The sequence below is a fragment of the Stegostoma tigrinum genome, chromosome 24 (assembly GCF_030684315.1).
Source record: "Stegostoma tigrinum isolate sSteTig4 chromosome 24, sSteTig4.hap1, whole genome shotgun sequence".
In the NCBI taxonomy this organism is placed as follows: Eukaryota; Metazoa; Chordata; class Chondrichthyes; order Orectolobiformes; family Stegostomatidae; genus Stegostoma; species Stegostoma tigrinum.
The window spans coordinates 44,124,268-44,137,230 of record NC_081377.1 but is presented as its reverse complement, the minus strand read 5'-3'; the positions used below and the strand labels follow the sequence as shown (position 1 = coordinate 44,137,230).

The following is a 12,963-nucleotide window of genomic DNA, read 5'->3' as shown; positions in this document are numbered from 1 at the left end:
TGTCTGTATGGCTTTCCTCCAAGTTCTTCAGTTTCCTCCCACTGTTGAAAGATGTGCAGGTTAGATGGGTTAACTATGTGAAAGGGAGGTTATGGGAACAGGGCAGCTGGGATGGTCTCCACAGGGATGGTGCAGACTCGATGGGCTGAATGGTCTCTTTCTGCTTTGTAGGGATTCCATGATTCTAATTACTCCACATTCCCATCATCCCTGCTGACCTCATGGGTCAAGAACCCATCTACCTCCGCCTTAAAAATATTCAGAACCTCTCATTCTACTACCTTTTGAGAAAGAGTTTAAAAGAGTCTTCACCCTCTGTGAGAACTAAATACTCCTATTTCTCTCTTAAATACCTTATTTTAAACACAGACTCCAAGACTAAACTTTCTCACTATCCAACTTTCCCTTCCAATCCACTTCTTACATGCTCTGCTCTTTATTCTTCCTTCACTTCTTGAAGCTGTACATGCCTCACCTCACCCAATTCCTTTGATGGGAAAGACGCAAGTTATAAGGGCAAATTGTAAAAGTTGCACCTGTTTTCCTTGGAGGGATGAAGGCTACAAGAAGATTTAATCAAAGTCTTAAAAATTGCAAGGGGTCAGGACAGAGTAGATGGAGAGAAACTTTTCCCTCTTATAAAAGCATTGAAAACATCAGGGCAGATTTAAAGGATTTTGCCAAAGAAGAAAATTTGAGGTGTGAAATATTAGGGTGGGCACTTAAGTTTTGGAATATTCTGCCTGGAAATGTGTTGGAGACAGGTTCCATTGATGCTTTCAAGAGGGAATTGGATGGTCATTTTAAGTAGAAACAAGGTGCAGGTTAAAGGGAAAAGGTGAGAAACTGGTGCTAAGTCATAGAATCACAGAGATGTATGGCACAGAAACAAATCTCTTGGTTCAACTCATCCATACCAACTGGATATTCTAAACTAATTTAGTCCTATTTTCCAGGATTTGACCCATATCCTTCTAAACCCATCCCATTCATGTACCCATCCAGTCAAAATGTTCATTAAGCTGGTGCAGCTGTGATGGGCCACGTAGTCTTTATCTCAAACACAACTTTCTGTGATGCAAAGATAACAAGGTGTAGACATGGATGAACATGGCTAGCCAAGCAGCATCAGAGGAGCAGGAAAGCTGTCGTTTCAGGTGTGGACCCTTCTTCAGAAATCATCTTCTGTGATTCAATGTGATTTTTTTCGAGGAGGCAGTGGTATTATGCTAATATCACTGCATGATAATCCCAAATCCCAAACTACTGTTTTAGGGGCATAGTTTTGAATCCCACTGTGACAGTGATATTTGAATTCAATTGTTAATTGAGGGACAAAAAGCTGGTCTAATAATATGTTAATTGTCCTAAAATCCCATCTGGTTCACCAATGTCACCAACAGTAATATCTCAATTTCCCAGCCTGAACAAGAATACTAAAATCTGCCACAAGAACACAAGTTGCTGGTGAAACTCAGCAGTTCTGGCAGGATCTGTGAGATAAAGCAGAGTTCCTACGGAGGGGGAAAAATATAAGACTGTTTTCTCTCTCCACTGATGCTGCCAGACCTGCTGAGTTTCTCTAGCAATTTTTGTTTTTGTTTCACAGCTTGAGCATCTGCAGTTCTTTGCTCTTGAGGCAAAAATCTGCCATCCTTGTCCGGTCTGGTCTACAGCTAGCCCCTCAGTTCAAGGGCAATTAAGGATGACCAATAACTGCTGGCTCGGCCACTGATGTTCATACAACAGCAGGATGCCATTCAGCCCATTAAACTGGCCCCACCATTCAACACGATCATGACTGATTGAACAGTTCAATGCCTTTAACCCACCCCATCCCTATGACATGTATGTCTTTTTTCAAAAAAATTATCCACAGGATGTGGGTGTAACCGGCCCTGGCCAGCATTTATTGCTCATCCCCAATTGCACAGACAGCAGTTTAGAGTTCAACTACATTACTGTGGGTCTGGAGCCACATGAAGATCAGACCAAGTAAGGATGACTGTTTCCTTCCCGAAAGGACATCAATGAACCACATAGGTATTTCTGACAGGTGACAATGGTTTCATGGTCATTAGTTGTGTGGTTTCAAATTTTTATTGAACTCAAATTCCACCATTTGAACCTAGCTCTCCACAACTTTACCTGGGTATCTGCATTCATTGTGGGTAATAACTCACTAACAAGTATGACCGTTCACCCAGGAAATTCTGTCACTGACCACAAACTGCATTTCCGACCACACACTTGCCCAGTGTTTGCGGGAGGTGAAAATGCTATGGATTAATAATCTGGTGAGAAGCCCACTCATGTCCCAACCATTATCCAATGAATGAAATTTTAAAAAATAACATATTCTATAATACCCTGCATTCCTGCTGCCTTCATTCCCACTCTCCTCCTATTTCCCCCATTCCTAGCCCTCCTCCATCTCCCTCTATCACCTCCATTTCCACCCTCTCCAACACCTGTATCCCCTCCAATCCTCCTCCATTCCAAATCTAATATGGTGAGACAGTAAGATTCCTCAGTGGGAGCTTGTCCACTCCATCCATTTCATTTCTTTTCTCTATTTGCATTTTCTTTTCCTTCTTTCTTCTCACCTATCCCCAGTCCTTGATCCTCTCATGAAGATTTCATAGACTCCCGGGCTCAGCGAGAACTTGTCACTTTCTTTCCTCAGTGTTGATTCTTGGCCTTCAGCGCTTTGAGATGAATCCAGAGCAGACTCCAGGCACTCCAGGCCTTGAGAGCCTCAAAGTGAAACCTCGTGTAGGCCTGGCACATTTTCGAGGCTAGTTGCTGGTGTGGACTGGGTTGGAAGGACTGTTATATTCTGAACTTTTTTTTTGTTCCTTTGATTTTTCACATTTGTAAGATGATGCAAAGGTCTGTAATGCTGGACTTTTTATTTCTTTACTTTCCTATTTTCTTTCCTTAGAATGTGTGTACTTAGGGATCTGTACCTAAGGTATCTTTGCACCTAAGATGGTGCCCTAAGTGGTGACCTGTAAACTTTTGTCTGTACTCAAATGAGTCCATGTGATAGGGGTAGGTGTCAGCCTAGTGGTATTATCGCTAGACTGTTAATCCAAAGAGCCAGGCAATATTCCAGGGATCTCAGTTCAAATCCTGCCACAGCACATGGTGGAATTTCAATTCAATAAGTATCTGGAATTAAGATGACCATGAATCCATTGTCGATTGTTGTAAAAACCCATCTGGGGAACCCTTTAGGGAGGGAAATCTGCCATCCTCACCTGGTCTGGCCTATGTGTGACCCACAGCATTGCAGTCCAGTTAGGAATGGACAGTAAATGCTATCCTAACCAGAGACATCCTCATCCCATAAATGAATAAACTTCACCCTGGCCCCGCCCCCTCACGTCTCCAGCCATGTGCTGGCTGCTGCGCGTGCTCGGCAGATGTCGCTAGCCGTGCCGGCGAGCGGGCGCGTGTGCGGCGCCGGCCCCCGGGTCGGGCGCACGCGCGGCACCGGCAGCCGGCCCCCGGGTCGGGCGCACGCGCGGCACCGGCAGCCGGGAGCACTAGTCGGAGGTGCGCGAGCCGGGCGGAGGTTGCAGGTAAAGGCGGCTCACCTTTCTCCTCGTTCGTTCATTCATTCCTTCCCAGAGCAAAACCCTGCAAACCCCTCTGCTTCAAAATGTCCATTGCAACGGGGCGGGGGAAAGAGTGTTGCAAACATTAGACAGCATGTGTGTCCTCATCTAGAGATATTTGCAGAGGATTTTAGATTGGGGTATTTTTTCTCGCAAGGTGGTGGCAACTGATGCTGAGTCCAATGCAGTGCGATGCTGAATTTATTTTTGCTTTTTTTTAAAAAAAAATGTCATGACAGCCGGCAGCTTTTCAAATGCTGCCTCTCAGTTTTTTTTTTAATTTTGCTGGAATGCAGCATTCTGCTTTCCGAAAATGCATGATGCAGGCCGGACCTTTCCTTAAAAAAAGGGGTGGGAAAAAAAAATCGCGGAGCTGTTTAATGCATTGGGATCCGATTCGCAGCTCGAATTGCGCCGAACTTCCGACAGTGTTTCGCAGGCGTTGCGCTTGTCAGTGCGTTCGCTGGCCTTGCCATTGCCTCTGATCACAGTTTTGGGGATTTTTTTTGCTACTCGGAGGCGGTTACAATGAAGCAAAAAACATTGCAAATTCCATCTTTCAGAAGCTTTACAATTGCGATATATATTTAGCTTAAATTTAATACGAAAGCAACTTTTGCTTCACGATTTATTTTAATAAAACGGACTAATGAGAATCTGACACCGTTTGGCTTTTCCGAATTCAATGCGTTCTGTTTTGTTTTGGAAAGCAGATTGGAGTCAGATGTCGGGTTCTTTTAATCTCAGTCAGGCTGCAGGATTAAGATGTTTCTCTTTGCTGGTGTTGCCATCACCAACGAAGCTGGTGAAATGCTGCGAACAATAACCTTGTATCTCTGTCAGTACCCGAACAACAGGCAGGCAGACGGCCACATCACTGTTCCAATCTCACCTAGATCCGAGCATTTGTCTAATCAGATTGCCATTGCTGCGTTTTTGCCAATGGAAGATAGGAACCATAGGTGGTGATCACAGACTGAGAATGCTCCTGTGGGGAGATATACAGCTGTCTGGAGTAAATCTAGTTTTAAAATTTGAACCTGCACTGTGCGAATCACTTGGAAAAATTATGGAGCAACTGTGAGAATAGATTGTAGCTTTGCTGTGATGCCCTCAGACCAATTTTGTTCCAATTCCATTGCCTCATTACAATCTTTGATTATGCTGTCACTTTGTAACAATTAGTGTATGCAGTGTACATGATACATAAAGTTATATTGGTAATATTTTAACAGAATATTTGTATTTTGTCTACCTTGTTTCCATCTGTATTCATTTTAATATGTCAGCACCAGCAGGAACACATTGTTGTCCTGACTTCACATAACATTGACACCAGTAAGGCTGCAATGGCAGTGTACATATCTCGCTTCCAGGTAGGTTACTGAAGGTTGCATTATTCAGGGTGACCACCACAGGATCTGAAACGGTCTACAGCATTCATGCAAAACTGATGACATTGCTTATGTGGGTTGAAATATTCTGCCATTAGCCTATGTTAGGTCTGTGAGTTCCACATGATCTGTCTGCACAAACATCTTTGTCGGCATTTGGTGCTGATTTAGTCCTGCATAAGCTTTTCTGCAGACTGACGTACTATAATTGTTGGAATTGTAAATTGGAGAGGAACAAATGTAGTTAACTGTGTAGTTTCCACGCAGTTTTTAGTGTACATGGCTCCAGTGCATTATTTCTACTGTCTTCAGTTAATGGTTATGCTTCTTAAATAAATCTTAAGTATAATTAGCATCTGCGTAGAATCACAATATATAGTTTTGATTCTAAAGGCCTCACACAGAATTTCAAACTTAAAAGCTAATTGGTGTCCATTCTGGAGGGATTTTGGAGAGCCTCGCATTGTTATCAGATACGCATGTTGGAGAATTGAGTGAGTAGAGCAAGTGTTTGCATTGAAGCATCATCTTTTAACACACAAACACTTCTTCTCTTCAATCAGCATTCCTTTGTCTATCACTGCGAATGTAGTGTAGCATGAACTTTTTTTGCATGCAGCGTGTCAGTCATTTCTTAAAAATGCAGTATTTTATGATCATAACGCTGAGAGGAGGCTGCATGCACAGGTTCATCTAGAAACAGCATTTGACATTGGACATTCCCTGCCACTGATTTTTTTTGTGTTCAGTGCTGAATAGCCAGAGATAACATGATAGACGAGAGGAAAGTTAAATAATTTAATAGAAGAGGAAATCTTCCATTTCTAAGGTGAGAGGAGAGAGAATTTAAAAAGACATGAGACAAATGTTTTACACAGAGGATGGTTCCTGTGTGGAGTGAACTTCCTGAGGAAGTGGTAGATGTGGGTACAGTTACAAAGTTTAAAATACACTTAGATAGGTATGTGAATAGGAAAAGTTTGGAGGGATATGGGCCAGGAGCAGGCAGGTGGGACTCGTTTAGTTTGTGGTTATGTTCGGTGTGGACTAGTTGGACTGAACGGTTTGTTTCCATGCTGTATAATTCTGTGACTCTATCTACATGCAACAGTCAAGAGACAAGGCTTTCAATATGTTTCCCACCCATTAAATCATTTATTTTCTTCCATATACTGCAGTGCGACTCTGGCATGTACATATATATTTCATAATGTAAACATTCATTTATTAGCAAACATAGATTACTGGGAGGCGCCTAGCTCAGTAGCTGGTTTGTAATACAGGGTGATGCCAAGTGTATGGTTTCAGTTCCCTCACTGGCTGAGGTTACAGTGAAGGATTCTCCTTCTCAGCTTCTCCCCATGCCTGAGACATGATAAGTCTCTTTAAATGACCACTAGTCATTTCTCTCGAATGAGAGAGCAGCCCAATGTTCCAGCAGGACTATGTCAGCTTTACCTTTACAGCACTGCTTATTGAAAGGGGTTATCTTAGGAAGAAAGGTTGGATAGACAGGGCCTGTATCTCTTTATCTCAGAATGAGGTGATCTCATTGAGAGCATATTACAGGGTGGGTGCTGAGAGCAGTTCTTCCTTGTGGGAGAGTCTCAGGGGACACAGTTATGTAACATAGGATTTCCCATTTAAGGCAAAGTGTGGAGATTTCTGAAGAAAGGTCCCGAGCTGAAATGTCAACTTTCCTGCTCCACTGAAGCTACCTAGCCTGCTGTGTTCCTCCAACTTCACACGGCGTATCTCTGACTCTAGCATCTGTAGCTGCTATCTCCGAATTTCTTTTCTTCCTTGAGGCTTATGAATCCTGGAACCCTTTCACCCAAAATATGGTGGAGATGGTTTGTTGAATGACTTTAAGGCAGAGGTAGGTATGTTGTTTTGGTGGTTTCATCGACAGTGAAGAAGGATATCTAAGATCGCAAAGAGATCTTGATCAATCGGGCCAATGGGCTGAGGAGTGGCAGGTGGAGTTTAATTTGGATAAATGTGAGGTAATGCATTTTGGTATGATAAACAAGGGTTTGATTTGTACAGAGATGGTAGGAACTGCCGATGCTGGAGAATCTGAGATAACACGGCATGAAGCTGGATGAACGCAGCAGGCCAAGCAGCATCAGAGGAGCAGGAAGGTTTGACGTTTCGGGTCGAGACCCTTCTTCAGAAGCACATTTCTGAAGAAGGGTCTCGACCTGAAATGTCAAATTCTCCTGCCCCTCTGATGCTGCTTGGCCTGCTGCATTCATCCAGCTTCATGCCGTGCTATCTCATGATTTGTACATGTGGCTGGGTAGTGTTGTTGAACACAGAGACCGAGGGGCTTAGGTACAGAGCTCTTTGAAAGTTGCATCACAGGTAGGGTGGTCAAGGTGATGTTTGGCACGCATGTCTTCATTGTTCAGATCATTGAGTATGGGAGTTGGGACATCATGTTGAGGTTGTATAGGATGTTGGTGAGGCCACTTTTGGAGTACTGTATACAGTTCTGGTTGCCTTGCTATAGAAAGGACATTATTAAATTTGAGCGAGTTCAGAACAGGTTTACCAGGATCTTACTGGGAATGGAGGGTTTGAGATCTAAGGAGAGGCTGGACAGGCTGGGACTTTTTTCACTGGATCGTAGGAGGCTGAAGGGTCACCTTGTAGAACATTGTAAAATCATTAAAGGTAAAGCTAAGATGAATAGCAAAGGTCATTTCCTGTATGGATGAGTTCAAAACTAGGGGCATGTTTTTAAAGTGAGAGAAGAAAGATTTAAAAGGGACAGAAGGATAACTTTTTCACTCAGGGGGTGGTTCTTGTGTGGAATGCACAGCCAGAGGAAGTGATAGAGGCAAGAACAGTTGGAACATTTTAAAAGACATTTGGGTAGGTACATGATTGGGAAAGGTTTAGAGCGATATGGGCCAAATGCAGGCAGGTGGGGCTAGTTTAGTTTGGGAAACGTGGTTGGCATGGATGAGTTAGACAGAAGGTCTATTTCCAGGCTGTATGAGTTTGACTGTTATTAAATGGTACAGTAATCTTGAGGGACTGAATGGCAGCCTTCTGCTCTGAATCCGTATGTTTGCATTTCAGTGATTTTTATTTAATTCTCTCTGACATGTGGGTGTCCCTGGCTGAGCCAGAATTTATTGCCCTTCCCCAGTTGCCCTTGAGAAGGTGGTGGTGAACTCCTGCAGGTTGACCTACTAAACCCTCAGGGAGGGAATTCCAGGATTTTGACCAAGGTCATCCAAGTCCAGATAATGAGTGTCTTGGAGGGGAACTTGCAAATGATGGCATTCCAAATCTCAAAATCCTTCTTCTGAAAATTTTGTATGTATGATACATATGTATATATATCTTGCATATGTGTAATATACCTTGTAAACTAGCTGAAAGCCAGATATTGTTTTCTGGTTGATTTTTTTTGTCCTTTTTCAAATATTGAGTCATAGTTCATAGCTGGGATTTATCCGTTTCATGTTTCTGTTTCGTGTGGAAACACACAGACCCTAGACTGAAAGTGAAATGTTCTCCTCTGTCTTAATGTTGGCAGTTTAAAGATAGTTTTGACAGGGACAGCTGTGTCATTTCATTTTGTTTACTATCTCAAATAGGGTATGATACATAGGATTGATCAAAAAGTGAGCGGAAATTTTAAAAGTTTTTGTAAGAGTGTTTTTGAATTATCCTTTCTTAATATGAGCAGCACATAATGGTGTTCCAATGAATGTGACATTTGGAGAAGTATTCTTTTGTCTGCAGAAGCTTTCTGCAATAGCCCACAGTAGGGGGACTGTTTACCTGCTTGGATTTATGAATGTGTTTTAATTTTTCAGAAATATTCTTATCCCAATTAAATCACATGTTCGTTTGTGGTTTTGCACTGCAGTCATATTCAAGTGAAAATGTTCTTCTGTGAGGTCAGAAAATATGTGGGAACAAACTGTCTGTTTTAGTGTTAGCTCTGACTGGGCATGTCAGCAGCAGAGACCAAACTGCTGTGTCTTTCCCACATGAATCCCATGCAGTGTGTCTGTCTGACATTACATCAATCCTGCAGAAGGCAAGGTGCAGGTGAAATAATTCATTTTGTTTTATTTTCTAATGTTGCACTTTGAATTTCATGCATTTTTTTGAAGAAAATCTGTTTGCATGCATTAGTATTTGAGAGATGTGGTACACATTATTAATTGAATCCTGTTGAGCCAGTTTCAATTCACAGCTATTTCTATTTGTCTTAACATTGTAATTATAATTGTCTTTTTCTTTCCTCCTTTCTACTATCAAATTGTACAAGGGAAATGGAAGAGAGGGAAAGAGCATGTTGAGGTTTGATTTTTAGAAGAATTTCTTGTTCACTCTGCATCCAGATATATTTAGCTGCTTGTCTAATGAATTGTTCTGTCTCTCTCGCCCGCTGTGTACTTCCCCTGATGTATTAACAGGAATTGACGGCCCGGGGACATTCTAGTCTGGTCTGAAGTGCTATCTTCTCCACACTAACAACAGAAACATCACACCCAAACACATGTTTCCTGACCTACCGTCCAAACCTTCTCTTCCCACCCCTAGCCTGACCAGCACTTTACACCCCCTTACAGCTCTGTCATCTCAACATTAAAAATGGGGTTGATAAGAATTAATCTTTGGGAGAATTACTCAATCAAAGTCAACTAAATGATCTGATCCAGTCCAGATAGTTCACAGGGTCTAAGTGTTGTCCATAATGATACTTGAATTCTACGTGTTTGTGAGGGGGCCTGCCCTGGAGCAATAACTGGAGAAACCACCTGCACAGTGCAGCAAATTGTCACCTCTGTAATCCACAGTATATGTGCATGGCCACATGATTCATTTCAGCAAGGATAAAGGTGAGATATTTTGGAGAATTGTGTTGAATTGCCTCTTTCCTGTGTTTGTGTGTACAGTCATACAGGAATCATTCTTATTCTACACTAGACTCTTAGATTATTAAATGATTACATTTTCAAAGTAGCACAAATACTGATTTACTTGTAGCTGTTCAGCTGACACATGTATCCCTGAGCGTTTCTGATGCTTTGATACATTTAGTCAGCTTGTACCTTAATGGTTTATAAATAGATACGTCACATTTATTTCATGCACAGTGATGCAGCATATTTGTGTAATATCTCATCGACCAAGAGGGCTGGGTCTGAATTGTAGGGAAGAGACTGGCTTCGCTCAGTTCCAATGGGCACAGCGTTAATTCAGTGCTTTGCTAATGGAAAGACAGAATAACTTTTATTTGAGATAACAATGTGTGGAGCTGGATGAACACAGCAGGCCAAGCAGCATCAGAGGAACAGGAAAGCTGACAGGAAAGCCTTCTTCAGAACTGGGGGAAGGGAAGGAGGTTCTGAAGTAAATACGGAGTGGGGGGGAGGTGGATAGACGATGGATAGAGGAGAAGATAGCTGGAGAGGAGACAGACAAGTTAAAGGGGTGGGGTTGGAGCCAGTCAAGGTGTGTGTGGTTAGGGAGGAGATAGATTAGTCCAGGGTGAATGGACAGGGTAAAGGGGCGGGATGAGGTTAGTAGGTAGGAGTTGGTGGTGGGGCTTGAGGTGAGAAGAAGAATAGGTTATGGAGGCGGGGATGAGCTGGGCTGGTTTTGGGATGCGTTAGGGGGAAGGGAGATTTTGAAGCTTGTGAAGTCCACATTGATACCACTGGGCCGCAGGGTTCTCAAGTGGAATATGAGTTGCTGTTCCTGCAACCTTCAGGTAGCATCATTGTGGCACTGCTGGAGGCCCAGGATGGACATGTCGTCTGAGGAATGGGAGGGGAAGTTGAAATGGTTCGCGACTGGGAGGTGCAGTTGTTTAGTGCGAACCCAGCGTAGGTGTTCTGCAAAGCAGCCCCCAAGCCTCTGCTTGATTTCCCTGATTGTAGCGGAGGCCACAACAGGAACAGTGGATGCCGGATACCACGTCGTCTGATGTGCAGGTGAACCTGCTTGAAGATGCTTGATGTGGAAAGACTTCTTGGGGCCTGGGATGGGAGCAGGCGTAGCACCCTGCAGGTGGAGGGAATACTGCTGGGTATGATGGGGCTGGAGGGGAGTGTGGAGCAGACAAGAGAGTCACAGAAAGAGTGGTCCCTCTGGAAGACAGATAAGTGTGGGGAGGGAAATATATCTTCGGTGATGGGGTCGGATTGCAGATGGCGGAAGTGTTGGAGGATGATGTCTTGGATCCGGAGTTTGGTGGGGTGGTACGTGAGGATGAGGGGGATTCTGTTTTGGTTGTTATTGTGGGGAGGGGGTTTGAGGGACGAGTTGCAGGAAATGCGGAAGACACAGTTGAGGGCATTCTCGACGACTGAGGGGAGGAACTTGCGGTCCTTTAAAACGAGGACATCTGAGATGTTGGGGAGTGGAATTCCTCCTCTTGGGAGCAGATGCGGCAGAGGTGAAGGAATTGAGAATAGGGGATGTCATTTTTGCAGGAAGGTGAGTGGGAGGAGGTGTATTGTAGGCAGCTGTGGGAGTCGGTGGGCTTGAAATGGATATCAGTTGCCCCGACACTTGCCCCCTCACTCCCATCCCAGGCCCCAAGAAGGCTTTCCACATCAAGCAGATGTTCACCTACCTATCTGACAATGTAATATCCTGCATCTGCTGTTCCCGTTGTGGCTACCTCTACATCGGGGAAACCAAGCGGAGGCTTAGGACCACTTTGCAGAACACCTGCGCTTGGTTCACAATAAACAACTGGAGCTCCCAGTCGCGAACCATTTCAACTCCCCCTCCCATTCCTCAGATGACATGTCCATCCTGGGCCTCCTGCAGTGCCACAACGATGCTATCTGAACGTTGCAGGAACAGCAACTCATATTCCGCTTGGGAACCCTGCAGCCCAGTGGTATCAATGTGGACTTCACCAGCTTCAAAATCTCCCCTCCCCCTACCGCATCCTAAAACCAGCCCAGCTTGTCCCCACCTCCCGAACCTGTCCTTCCTCCCACCTGTCCTGTCCTCCTACCTCAAGCCCCACCCCCATCTCCTACCTACTAACCTCATCCCGCCCCTTTGACCTGTCCGTCCTCCCTGGACTGACCTATCCCCCCCCCCCCTCCCTCCCCACCTACACTCACCTTTACTTGCTCCATTCCCACCTCTTTGACCTGTCTGTCTCCTTTCCACCTATCTTCTCCTCTATCCATCTTCAATCGACCTCCCTCTCTCTCCCTGTTTACTTCAGAAACTGCTTCCCCCTCCCCCATTTCTGAAAAAGGGTCTAGGCCCAAAACGTCAGCTTTCCTGCTCCCTCTGCTGCTTGTCCTGCTGTGTTCATCCAGCTCCTCATCTTGTTATCTCAGATTCTCCAGCATCTGCAGTTCCTACTATCTCTTGACGTTTATGATGCTAGCTGCGTCTGGTGGCTGACCAGCAGTGACTCTCATGATACATGTAGAAAGAAGCTTGCTAGTCTCTGTACTTCCTAGTGGTTAGCTTTACATTCTGAACGGAAGGCTAGTAACATTTAAACCAAAACTAATTCAGTTTTTAAGGATGTATTTCATCTGGGAGATGATAGGGAAATGGAGAGAGTAGTGGTTATCCCCAGTAGGCACAGCTGCCTTTGGATTTGATTCTGCTTTTTCCTTTGACTTTGACCCGAGGTGCATGTTGATAATATTTTCAGTTTTTCACACCGATTCTCTTTGTGACCTGTTTGTGTGAGTTTAACGATTACAGGCACTGCTTCTTGGAAACTGGTTGCCATTTCTGACACATCATCTGTTCATTCAATTTGGGCTGGATTTATATTTTAGTTTCTAAAGTTGAAAAGAGAAAACTTCAACCCAAGATTGAAGGACAGCGAATTTTTTTTTGTGCCTCCGTGTTCCTTTGTAATATTGCCGTTTAAATATGAATCATGTCAGATCTGTGTGGCTTCTTCCTTTCATGGTGGTACTTCA

The 12,963-nt window shown here is 44.0% G+C and overlaps 1 protein-coding gene across 5 annotated transcripts in view; it reads left to right on the top strand.

The window, feature by feature from the left end:
* Window positions 1-3,520: 3,520 nt before the first annotated feature.
* The window catches only part of ahdc1 (AT hook, DNA binding motif, containing 1), a 207,702-nt gene continuing 198,259 nt past the window's right edge, over window positions 3,521-12,963 (top strand). For 4 of the 5 annotated variants that reach the window (XR_007250156.2, XM_048558008.2, XM_059654407.1 and 1 more), the window contains exon 1: window positions 3,536-3,587. The gene's annotated coding sequence lies outside the window, so the exon portion shown is untranslated. Of the gene's footprint in view, window positions 3,588-12,963 lie in introns of all 5 variants that reach the window. The other variant, XM_059654408.1, reaches the window with a different exon arrangement.